This window comes from Salvelinus namaycush, chromosome 9, assembly GCF_016432855.1.
Source record: "Salvelinus namaycush isolate Seneca chromosome 9, SaNama_1.0, whole genome shotgun sequence".
NCBI lineage: Eukaryota > Metazoa > Chordata > Actinopteri > Salmoniformes > Salmonidae > Salvelinus > Salvelinus namaycush.
This window is the reverse complement of record NC_052315.1, coordinates 34,019,939-34,031,596: the sequence shown is the minus strand read 5'-3', so window position 1 is coordinate 34,031,596 and position 11,658 is coordinate 34,019,939. Positions and strand designations below refer to the sequence as shown.

At 40.9% G+C, this 11,658-nt stretch overlaps 1 pseudogene; it reads right to left on the bottom strand.

The window, feature by feature from the left end:
- Positions 1 to 10,771: 10,771 nt before the first annotated feature.
- Positions 10,772 to 11,658, bottom strand: LOC120053253 (annotated as a pseudogene).

The following is an 11,658-nucleotide window of genomic DNA, read 5'->3' as shown; positions in this document are numbered from 1 at the left end:
CCTTTGGGTGGTGGACCATTCTTGATACACACAGGAAACTAATCAGCGTGAAAAACCCAGCAGCATTGCAGTTCTTGACACACTCAAACTGGTGCACCTGGCACCTACTACAGTACCCCATTCAAAAGCACTTAAATCTTTTGTCTTGCCCATTCACCTTCTGAATGACAGACATACACAATACATTTCTCAATTGTCTCAAGGTTGAAAATCATTCATGAACCTGTCTCCTCCCTTCATCTACACTGATTGAAGTGGATTTAACAGGTGGCATCAATAAGGGAGCTTAGCTTTCACCTGGATTCACCTGGTCAGTCGATGTCATGGAAAGATCAGGTGTTCCTAATGTTTTGTACATTCAGTGTATATACTAACTAATGCTAATGGGTCCTTACCTCCCATCTTATAACTCTTAGCTCCCAATAACTGTATACAGGGTCTGTTCATACAAGTATAGCTCTGTCTAATTTGGGACTTGGGGTGAGGACATTTGGGTGATGGGTGAGGACGGCCATCTGGAATACATCAGTGTTCCTCGCTCCTAAACAATAGCACAGGCATGGAGCTCTGGTGACTTGTGGACCTAGTGGTGACAGACAACTGGCATGGCATGGCCTTGACTGGATTCATTCTGGTGTCCAGGGAGGAGCAGCAGTTTTACTGTACTGTGACCTTGGTGTGACTAGAATCTGACCTGGGAAAGACTTTAGTGGTGCCAACAATGGATCAAAGAATTCATCAAGATTCCTAGTGTGGGTCTGTTGTACGTACTGCCCTTAGGTGCCAAGGATTCTTATGGTAGTGATGAGTGAACTCTGGCTAAGTTACACCGTCAAATGATACTGTGAACTAATGCAGATAAAAGGAATGTGATTAAAGAGATGCAGTTTTGAGATATTTGAGCAGGTGGGGCCTGAAAAACATTTTGATAACCTACCATTTATCCTTTACAAAATAATCCCTGCCAATAATTAATCTAGTGTAGCTCATTTCCCCACATAACTTTCTTACAGTACATAAAAACACAAAGAATAGCTTAGTGGGCAGATGTACTTCCTCACACTCACAATGAGTATGTACACAAAGCCTTTGCTTTAGATAATGTAGTTCTTATACATGGGATTACAATAGTATTTCGCCTGCTGTACATGTTCTGGATCCTACTAGAGAAGAAGTGGAGCACAGATGTATAAATAGTCCACCACAGACTTTATTCAGAGCTGACGTTAAAGCCAGTCAGTGAGACTGGGCTACAGTACCAAGGAAAAATAAAAAATGTCACTAAATACACGAAAACCCTCATTCATGTCAAATGTCATGTCAGATTAAAGTTCGCCCTTCTGTTTTACCCTTTGAGTTTACCCTTCTTGCTTCATCATATTACCCCAGACTTAGAAAAATGGGCTTGTTCACCATAATAGCCTGACTGATTGTAATGCATAACCACTGGGCACAGACATCAGTTCAACGTCTAGTTTGGATTTACATTTGGTTGAGCTGTCAACTAATTTGAATTGAATGTGAATTCAACCTGAAATCAACCACAAATTTCACCCTGTCATTGGATTTAGGTTAAAAGTTAGGTGATAAAAATACCAAATTCCCTTACGTTGATTAATTTTTGCAAACCTAATCAGTTTTTTTGGTTGAAATGACATGGAAACAGCATTGATTCAACCAGTTTTTGCCCAGTGTGTAAGTGGTTGTCACTGATCTTGGAGTGGTTTTTATGGGTCAATGTACATTCACTTCACAGACCAGTTCATTCTGTCCCAAAGGTCCTCCTCTAGCCATCCAACACACACAATTCCACACAGTCCCTTTATATGCTAGCGAGCCAATCACAGGCCAATAGATATGATCTTGGCACGGTTCCAGCTCATCCTGTTGTCTCCTCACCCCTTTTCCTGTTCATGCAGAGGATGAATATATTAGACAAATGTTTGGGCTTTATTTCGGATCTATTTGTTTTTTATTGTGTTTCTTCTAAAGGCTCAAACAATCGAGACAACCCTCAAACATGGGCTGCCTGTTTCAACTACTACCTGACCTGGACCAGACCAGAGGCCTGACTGGAGCCGGCGCAGCATCGGGAGAGGAAATGGTTGTGTTCATTAGGGCACACCCCATGAAAACTTTTTGCAAACGGAAAATGAAAACAAGTGTTTTTGACCCACATAGTCACATAAAATATAAAGAATATGACATACTGTTCCTATAACATAACATACGCAAACTGTTTTAGTTGGAGCAGAATCAATCAAAAGTCATTACAAGATATCAAAATGATCTAATATCTAGTGTAGATCATCTCTTCACAGCTCGCTCTGTGACTTCCTTGCTCTTTTGCTCTACGCCAGCCTTTTATAAAGCAGAATATATTTAACTCAACCCTGAAAACCACCCTCTCATAACCACATCCCCTTATAAAACACAAGCTGTTGCTCTGCAACCAATGAAGTGTTGCGTTGCAAACATAAACAGAACTGTTGCATCATGTCAAGCATTACAGCAGCACAACCATATAGCTGATAAACTGCACTGCATAGATTACGTTTTGATGACTTTCTTGATGGAAAAAAGATCTTAAAATGAGAGCTCCTTGCATGTCCACAATGGAAAGTGACACTCTAACACCAGTCTGAGGTGGTTGATCACAGCTTCAGAACTTTCACTAGTGTGTGAACAACGTGGTACTGTTGGCTATACAGTATGTAGGCAAAAGGGTACCGACCCTGGTCCCACTGTTAACCAGCCCCTGAATAGATAGCCTGGTCCCAGATCTGTTTGTGCCAATGGCGTGACAATGACCATAGCGGTTGGCAAGACAGCGCAAACAGATCTGGGACCTGGCTATTGAATAGATACCCTGATGGTGACATCATAGGTTCCATTTCCTGGCAGCTGTTTTAGGAACGCTGTAAAATCTGCTGCTTCCTGTGTCAGGGTATGAACAGTGAGGTAGAGAGACGTTGGTGAGGTATTTAAAAACAAACTTTTCAACCAAATCTTCTCATTATATGAGAAGGCAAGAGAAGGCAGCCTGTCCTATTTGTGGCTGAGCAAACTTTTCTTTTCGGAAATCATGATTTACATTTTTTTATTTATAGAATTTTAACAATTACATTGAGTCTCTTTCACCCACTCTCCCCATCTAATCACTCACCCCTCCCTCCTCCTCCTCGTCTCTCTTTTCCATTCAGCTTTCAACGTCATTGCAACGGTTGGAAGGATAGGCCTCCATTAGAGTCCTGTCATTTGTTTTTATCTGCCAACACCGCTTCCCTCAGACACCATTTATAGGAGCCATAATGTATTCACTTGTCCAGGCATCTTGGTTAGACATTTACAAACCTCGCCATGTAACTATGTGTTGTTGTTTTTGTCGCACTGCTTTGCTTTATCTTGGCCAGGTCGCAGTTGAAAATGAGAACTTGTTCTCAACTGGCCTACCTGGTTAAATAAAGGTTAAATAAAGAAATAAAATAAAATAAAAATGAGATGGGAAACCTGGGATATTTTGAAAGGATAGTATGAGGCAGTATGGCTATAGGTTACATATAGTAGGACAGGCAGTATGGCTATAGGTTACATATACTAGGACAGGCAGTATGGCTATAGGTTATGCATAGTATGACAGGCAGTATGGCTATAGGTTATGTATAGTATGACAGGCAGTATGGCTATAGGTTACGTATAGTATGACAGGCAGTATGGCTGTAGGTTACGTATGGTATGGCAGGAAGTGTGGCTATAGGTTACCTGTAGTATGACAGGCAGTATGGCTATAGGTTACGTATAGTATGACAGGCAGTATGGCTATAGATTACGTATAGTATGACAGGCAGTATGGCTGTAGGTTACGTATGGTATGGCAGGCAGTGTGGCTATAGGTTACCTGTAGTAGGACAGGCAGTATGGATATAGGTTACGTATAGTATGACAGGCAGTATGGCTATAGGTTATGTTATGTATAGTATGACAGGCAGTATGGCTATAGGTTATGTATAGTATGACAGGCAGTATGGCTATAGGTTACTTATTGTGTGACAGGCAGTATGGCTATAGGTTACGTATAGTATGACAGGCAGTATGGCTATAGGTTACGTATAGTATGACAGGCAGTATGGCTATAGGTTACATATAGTATGACAGGCAGTATGGCTATAGATTACGTATAGTATGACAGGCAGTATGGCTATAGGTTATGTTATGTATAATATGACAGGCAGTATGGCTATAGGTTATGTATAGTATGACAGGCAGTATGGCTATAGGTTACTTATTGTGTGACAGGCAGTATGGCTATAGGTTACTTATTGTGTGACAGGCAGTATGGCTATAGGTTACTTATTGTATGACAGGCAGTACATAGAACGACACCAGTGGCAGTTCACATTGAGATGTGAGCTTAGAAGTACTGTATTTGACACAGACAGCTGTGTTTAAACCATAGGCACACAGCGATCAGCTGTAAATTTGCGCACACACACACACACAAACATGGTTTCCTCTTGGACTTTATCCACCCTCCCACACAGGAAAGTGTGCTGAGAGATTGAGTTGGTCAGCTATTGTATCACTCTGTCTGTTTCTGGACTCTGTCTCTGGATTGCAGAATTGCTTTTTTTACAAAGTGAGACAGAAGATGAACTCAGAACATAACATGTGTCAGAACACAGAAAATGAGTCAGAACATCAAGTGTGGCAAAGATTCATGAAGAACAATGACTGATGGTTAAAGTAGCGAATTAGCTCAAATTCAAAAGTTGTCCTTGATGAGATTCGAACACGCAACCTTTGATTTGCTAGATGTTCGTGTTATACGCCTACCAATCCACTCCGAACAACCACCCTCCTTTCGATTTTGCCTCAAGTTACCTGTCTTATATAACCATACCAAACATAACATATTATACTAATTTGAGTTTCCCAGATTTACTTTTACCATGTTATACGTCTAGTCTATGAGACCAGGCTGGAATTCATGGTTAATAGTTGGCACAGCCCAGTCCGAGCTCAGACTGCAATGTTGACTAGTTTTATGGATGAGCATGCTCTGTAAAACAAACAATATTGTAGCAAGTTTGCTTTAGGATTGTGGGTAATTGAGAATTCTTGTACATTATTTCACTAAGCTTTGTATCTGTAATGTTGGTCCTTTTTTATTCTGAGTATTATTCTGACTGTATTACTCCATATATGAAATATAGTATTAATCTCCCTTAAGAATTCATTTTTCTCTGCTCAATAAGTGTTAGAGGACATTTCCTAGTGTGGGGACTTTCTATGTGGACTTCAACAGAACAGAGGCCAGTAATTTACAGGAAGTTGACCTTCTGAAGGTGTTGATGGGAGGATGTGAATTCTCTAAGTGTGAGATTCTGTTAATTTAAACCAATAACCAACGACCGGGTTAATGGAAACATGAAATGCTGGAACAATTTTATAAATGCCGACAGATAATGTGACAATTTGTTCGTCTGACAAGGTGGAATCTTTTTGTATCTGTAAAACTAATTATGTGGGAAATGGCAGTGTAAATGGCTTTATGCGCAAATATTGATATAATAACCATCTCGAAGTAAATGTGTAGTGTGGTTCTCCCACTACAACTCGGAAAAGCATGAAGTTTATTAGGCTACAGATAAAATAAGTTATGAACTTTTAATGTTTCTTTGCTCATAACTCAATCTGTCTGCCTCTGGAAGTTGTGCGACACCAACAGTATGAACAACATGGTAACACTTCCATTTAAAGGGTCCTCGTTACAGTGTAATTACATGTGTAATTACACTAACAGTGTTGCTAATTGTAACAACTCATAGTTACAGTGTAATAACAACATGTAACTGGTAGTAATTGAGGTATGTAATTACCAAGGTGTAACAATGAATGCTTGTTACCATGCATGTTACAAATGGGTAGGTTTCCACTAAATTCACCAACTTAGTGTTTCGCTTCTTCTCAGCTGCATACAGTTACAACTGTCACAAAGGTTGTGACCCCTCGTGGAAGCGCTGGGTGTCTGAGAGATTATAGCCTATGCTCAATAGGCTCTAATTACTTATCCTTGAATGCGCACTGTTCAAACGAAATCTCCACACAGTGTTGTTGCTAGCACTTGCCCCCAAAATAAAGTGTACCAATTGGGTTAACTTGGTTGAGCATACAAGAACAGATCAGTAGGTCAACCTCACTGACTCGGATCTAATATGGGTGGCATCCCAGATGTGGAAAAATACACTATTTCAAAGCATAGTACATGTAATATTTGCCTAAGTACCATGTAATTACTAGTTGTTACACAGGATATAGCTAGTTAAAATGAAGTGTATCTTGAGGGTTACTTACTTGTAATTAATGTGCACTTATACAGTACATTACCCATCTTGACAACCTGGCCCTCATTTTAAAGCTTCTAGTAGTTTCACTTTATTTCACAATAAGGTACAGAAATTAAGTGAAACTTCCAGAAGCTCTAAAATGAGGGCCAAGTTGTCAGAATGCAGTGACATTTGAAATGTGTTTTTCCTCATCCGGGATGACCAAGTTAGTTTACCCAGTTGGTACACTTTATTTTGGGGGCAAGTGCTAGCAATAACATTGCGTGGAGATATTTTTTTAACGTTGCACATTCATGGGTAAGTAATTGGAGCCTATTTAGCATAATCTCCCGGACACCCAGCGCATCCACGAGGGGTCACAACCTTTGTGACAGTTGTTAAGAATCGGATGCAGCTGAGAAGAAACAAAACACTAAGTTGGTGAATTTAGTGGAAACCTGTCCATTTGTAACAAGCATGGTAACAAGCATTCATTGTTACACCTCTATAATTACAGACTGCAATTACTGCCAGTCACATGTTGTTATTACAGTGTAACTTTGTTGTTTCAGTTAACTACAAAACTTGTTACAGTGTAATTAATGTTACCCAACATGACCATCTAATGAAACAGGCGCACATCTGTCAAACTCAATTTACACCCACCTCCACAGTGGTGGAAAAAGTACTCAGTTGTCATACTTGAGTAAAAGTAAAGACACCTTAATAAAAAAAGACTCAAGTAAAACTGAAAGTCACCCAGTAAAATACTACTTTAAGTATCTTGTTTTAAATGACACCCAACCCACGTGACAACCAGCTCCATCTCCTATACAGCACAGTTCATACTGTCGCCTGCACAGTTATAGCAGTGACAGGCCTGTAAACTGGGAAGGCCAGATTGTTTATTTCAATCAACGCAGTAACCGAGAGAGGAGAGCAGGTTCCAGATAGGGTATGAAACTCTTATCTGTGGTGTTCACACAGGATGCTACTGCCCGTGTACAAGTAGAGAGGGGAGTTTGGCCCAAACGTTGTACTACTACTACTGAATCTGATGCCATAAATAAGTGCCGTACACAATAGTCAATGTTCCCACTTGTCGTTTGTAAATTCCTCCTGTTGTCCTGTAGTGTAAATGAGTCAATGCGATGACTGAAGACTGTGGGAAAGTTGTCCAGGTCATATGTGGTTCAGGGGTGATACGGTGGAGAGGGCAGGACACACAACACAATCAACCCTATTAGCATTCGCTTTATTAAAGAATTTTCAGGACCATCAAGCAGTCATTTAGCAAACAGTGTTATTTAAATAGGTAGATTATCAGCATACCAGTAGCTGTGATCTGAAGTGTTGAGTGATTTACACAGGGATGTAGCGACATCTTGTGGACACATAGACGTCTTGCAACGCGTTTATAAAATAAAGTATTGTACATTTTTCACCTTTATGTTCGTTCACCTAAAATCTTTCCATTTCCCAACGGAATACAAAAAACGATACGTGTAATCGCTTACCAGCAGATTACAGACTACTTTTAAAAACCAGACGATTACTTGTTGGATTACGTTTAAATTCAGAAGGATGTTTGCACCTTTCTATATTCTCAATGACATTTAAATCAGCATTGAAAAGAGTTGACATTTTTCTGCCTGAATCTGACCTGAAGTCAGAGACCACTATGATAATGCGTTTGTTTGAACGATCGCGAGAAAATAGTATGAACAGGCTTTTATAGGCTACAGTCCAAGCTATGTCTTCCAATAGTGTGACTGTTGTCAGCATCCAAAGATGATCCAATTTGAATAAACGCTTGGAGGACGACAGCAGTGGTGTAGCCTACGGGCGTACAGATATCACTTATTATTGATATCTACCTAGAGCATTGATGTGAATCACACTGCTGCTCTCTTATTTAGCTATTAGCTTATTGCATATTATGGATAGTGGTTGTTGTGGATGGCTTCTCACAAATGTATACAGTACCAGTCAAAAATTTGGACACACCTACTCATTGCAGGGTTTTTCTTGATTTTTACTATTTTCTACATTGGAGAATAATAGTGAAGACATCACAACTATGAAATAACACATATTGAATCATGAAGTGACCAAAAAAGTGCTAAACAAATACAAATATATTTGAGATTTGAGATTCTTCAAAGTAGCCACCCTTTGCCTTGATGACAGCTTTGCACACTCTTGGTATCTCAACCAGCTTCACCTGGAATGCTTTTCCAACAGTCTTGAAGGAGTTCCCACATATGTTGAACACTTGTTGGCTGGTTTTCCTTCACTCTGCGGTCCAACTCATCCCAAACCATCTCAATTGGGTTGAGGTCGGGTGATTGTGGAGGCCAGGTCATCTGATGCAGCACTCCATCACTCTCCTTCTTGGTCAAATAGCCCTTACACAGCCTGAAGGTGTGTTGGGTCATTGTCCTGTTGAAAAACAAATGATTGTCCCACTAAGCGCTAACCAGATAGGATGGCGTATCGCTGCAGAATGCTGTGGTAGCCATGCTGGTTAAGTGTGCCTTGAATTCTAAATAAATCCAAGACAGTGTCACCAGCAAAGCACCCCCACACAATTACACCTCCTCTTCCATGCTTCACGGTGGGAACAACACATGCCAAGATAATCCGTTCACCTACTCTGCGTCTCACAAAGACACAGCGTTTGGAACCAAAAATCTAAAATTTGAACTCAGACCAATGGACAGATTTCCACCGGTCTAATGTCCAATGCTTGTGTTTTTTGGCCCAACAAATCGCTTCTTCTTATTGGTGTCCTTTAGTAGTGGTTTCTTTGCAGCAATTCGACCATGAAGGCCTGATTAACGCAATCTCCTCTGAACAGCTGATGTTGAGATATGTCTGTTACTTGAACTCTGTGAAGCATTTATTTGGGCTGAAATCTGCGAAAATATAGAAAATAATAAAAATAAAGAAAACCCCTGCAATGAGTAGGTGTGTCCTAAGTTTTGACTGGTACTGTATGTGTATTTTAACCCAATAATGGTTGATTTGAAGAAGTTTTAACTGCCTTTCATTCATTGTTTATGCAATCAGTGGACAGCCAGGGAAAAATGGCTCTTGCAATGGCTGCACAGTGCGGATCCAGGGCCTGATTAATGCACGGGCTTACAGGGTCTGAATCCCTGGGGCCCAAGCCCGTAGGGGGCCCTTGATGTAGAGTGTAGATAGCCTGCTTCCGCTCTTCTAATCATCAGATGGGGGGAGGAGAGGAGGTAGGGGGCCCACGTGGGTAACAAGGGGGAGGTTGCCCTCCTTTCCCACACCGCCCTTCGCCAGAGCGAGAGGCCACAGTTCATGGAGCAAAAAGATTTGCGTTTGAAACGACAGCGTCTGGGCACAGACCCAAGCGCTGGATCTGGGAGACCGAGGCAGGAAGATCCGGTTCACCGACAACCCCTGATCCCCCTCGGACACGGCCGACGCACCTGCAACATCCATCAATGGCCATCTATGTAAACTCTAACATTGATTTATCCTGCAATAGATGTTGTTCAATTGGTAATAGAAGTTGTGGTCTTCTTCTAATGCTGCTTAAAGGGAAAGTAATCCAAAAGTAACTGAAAGTAATCAGATTACGTTACTGAGTTAGGGTATTCCAAACGTTATGTCACTGATTACAATTTTGGACAGGTAACTAGCAACCGTAACGGATTGCATTTAGAAAGTAACCTACCCAAACCTGCTCCCAACACATTCTCAACTTATTTCCACAATCAAACACATTTTAAATAAAGAAAGTTACATACATAAAATAAAAAAGTATACACAATAATGTTATTTCAATACAAAGCAAACCCACAATACTGCCCTACAAAGGCAAAGCAGTAGCTATGTAAAAAAGTAACTGCAAAATCTGACTTCAAAGTCTTTTTCTGTCTAGACAGAGAGCAATTTCGGGTACTTCATGATATATTCTGATTGACTTGCTTGTTCTTGTGTCAGGAAACTAAATTTCACATTAATCAGATAATATACCTGGCCATTACAACAGATGAAATATATTTGACGAATTTGTAGTTACTGCATTTTGCCTTTGTAGGGCAGAATAGCCTAACATTTCTAGGCAATCACCTTTGACCTAATATTGAGTTTCTTGGCTCTAGATATGTTTAACATAGACATTATGTCATATTACAATGTCCAAGCAAAATAAGCTCTAGTCTACTGCAGAATCAAGGGTTTCCACCACTATTTACATACGTCTGTTAGAAATTATTCATTCCAATTTAGCGCAGGCTTCACAGGCCGTAGCCTAAAGTGGATCAGGCAGATATCTGCTCATTTGCTGAAACAATTCATGCACCTAACCCTAGTACCATTTGGATCAGATTGGTTGTGACCTGGTATTGCTGTTTCTGATGGACAAATTGGCACGCTCTACAGGCATGGTTAATAGGAAAGATACATCAATTAACTTTGAAGAACTTCCTCCACCTGAACAACTTAGAGTATTCATCCTCACTCATGCTCTGTAGATACTGAGCCAACTTCTTCGGTTTGGAGAAAACATCCACATGGACAAGGCATCACCTGGGATGAACTTCTCATAAACCTGTCTGGGCGGTCCTAGGGCAACTGGCACAGAGCCCAACTTCATGGCATTGAACAGTTTCTCAGTCATATAGTCAGGATGTTCTCTCCTATTGTCAAATGACAAGTAGAACTTACAGCTGGCCACTGTGTTTGTGTATTCCTCATGACTCATTTGCTTGTTATTAAAGTGGGCTCCATATGTGTTGATAGTGATGAACTTGCTCAGGAGTTGGTCAAATTTGACCCTATAGTGGTTCTCGTTCCAGTTGCTTACAATCCAGCAGTTTGTAACCTTCTTCTGAATGGGTAGGTCTTCCTCAATCTCACTGTTCTTGAAGACTAATCTCTTGCACACTTTAATGTCAGCATTCCAACAGTAGTTCAACGTCATGTTGAAGGGTTTCCTCAGTCCAGATGTCTTACGTGTGTTCATTGGCGACTCAAAATTCATCAACACCCATTTGTGGAAGGTGGGCCTGGGGTTCTTGGGGCAGGTTGGATAAATCCTCTTCGATCTCTCTGTGGTTGGATGAGAACGGCGTCCCCTTGACTGTACAGCTCCCTGTCCACTGTCAGATGACAGCCTTCGATGTTGAACGTTTGACCTGCAGGATGTGAGGTCGAAGTGATATTTGAAGTGCCAGAACCAGACCAGTAGTATGGTGTCTTTGTCTTGTGACCTGGGTTGAACTGGAGAGAGATCTTTCGATGCCTCTGACTGTACCTTTGTATGGCATGGTGACAGCCCATGGTAGAACAT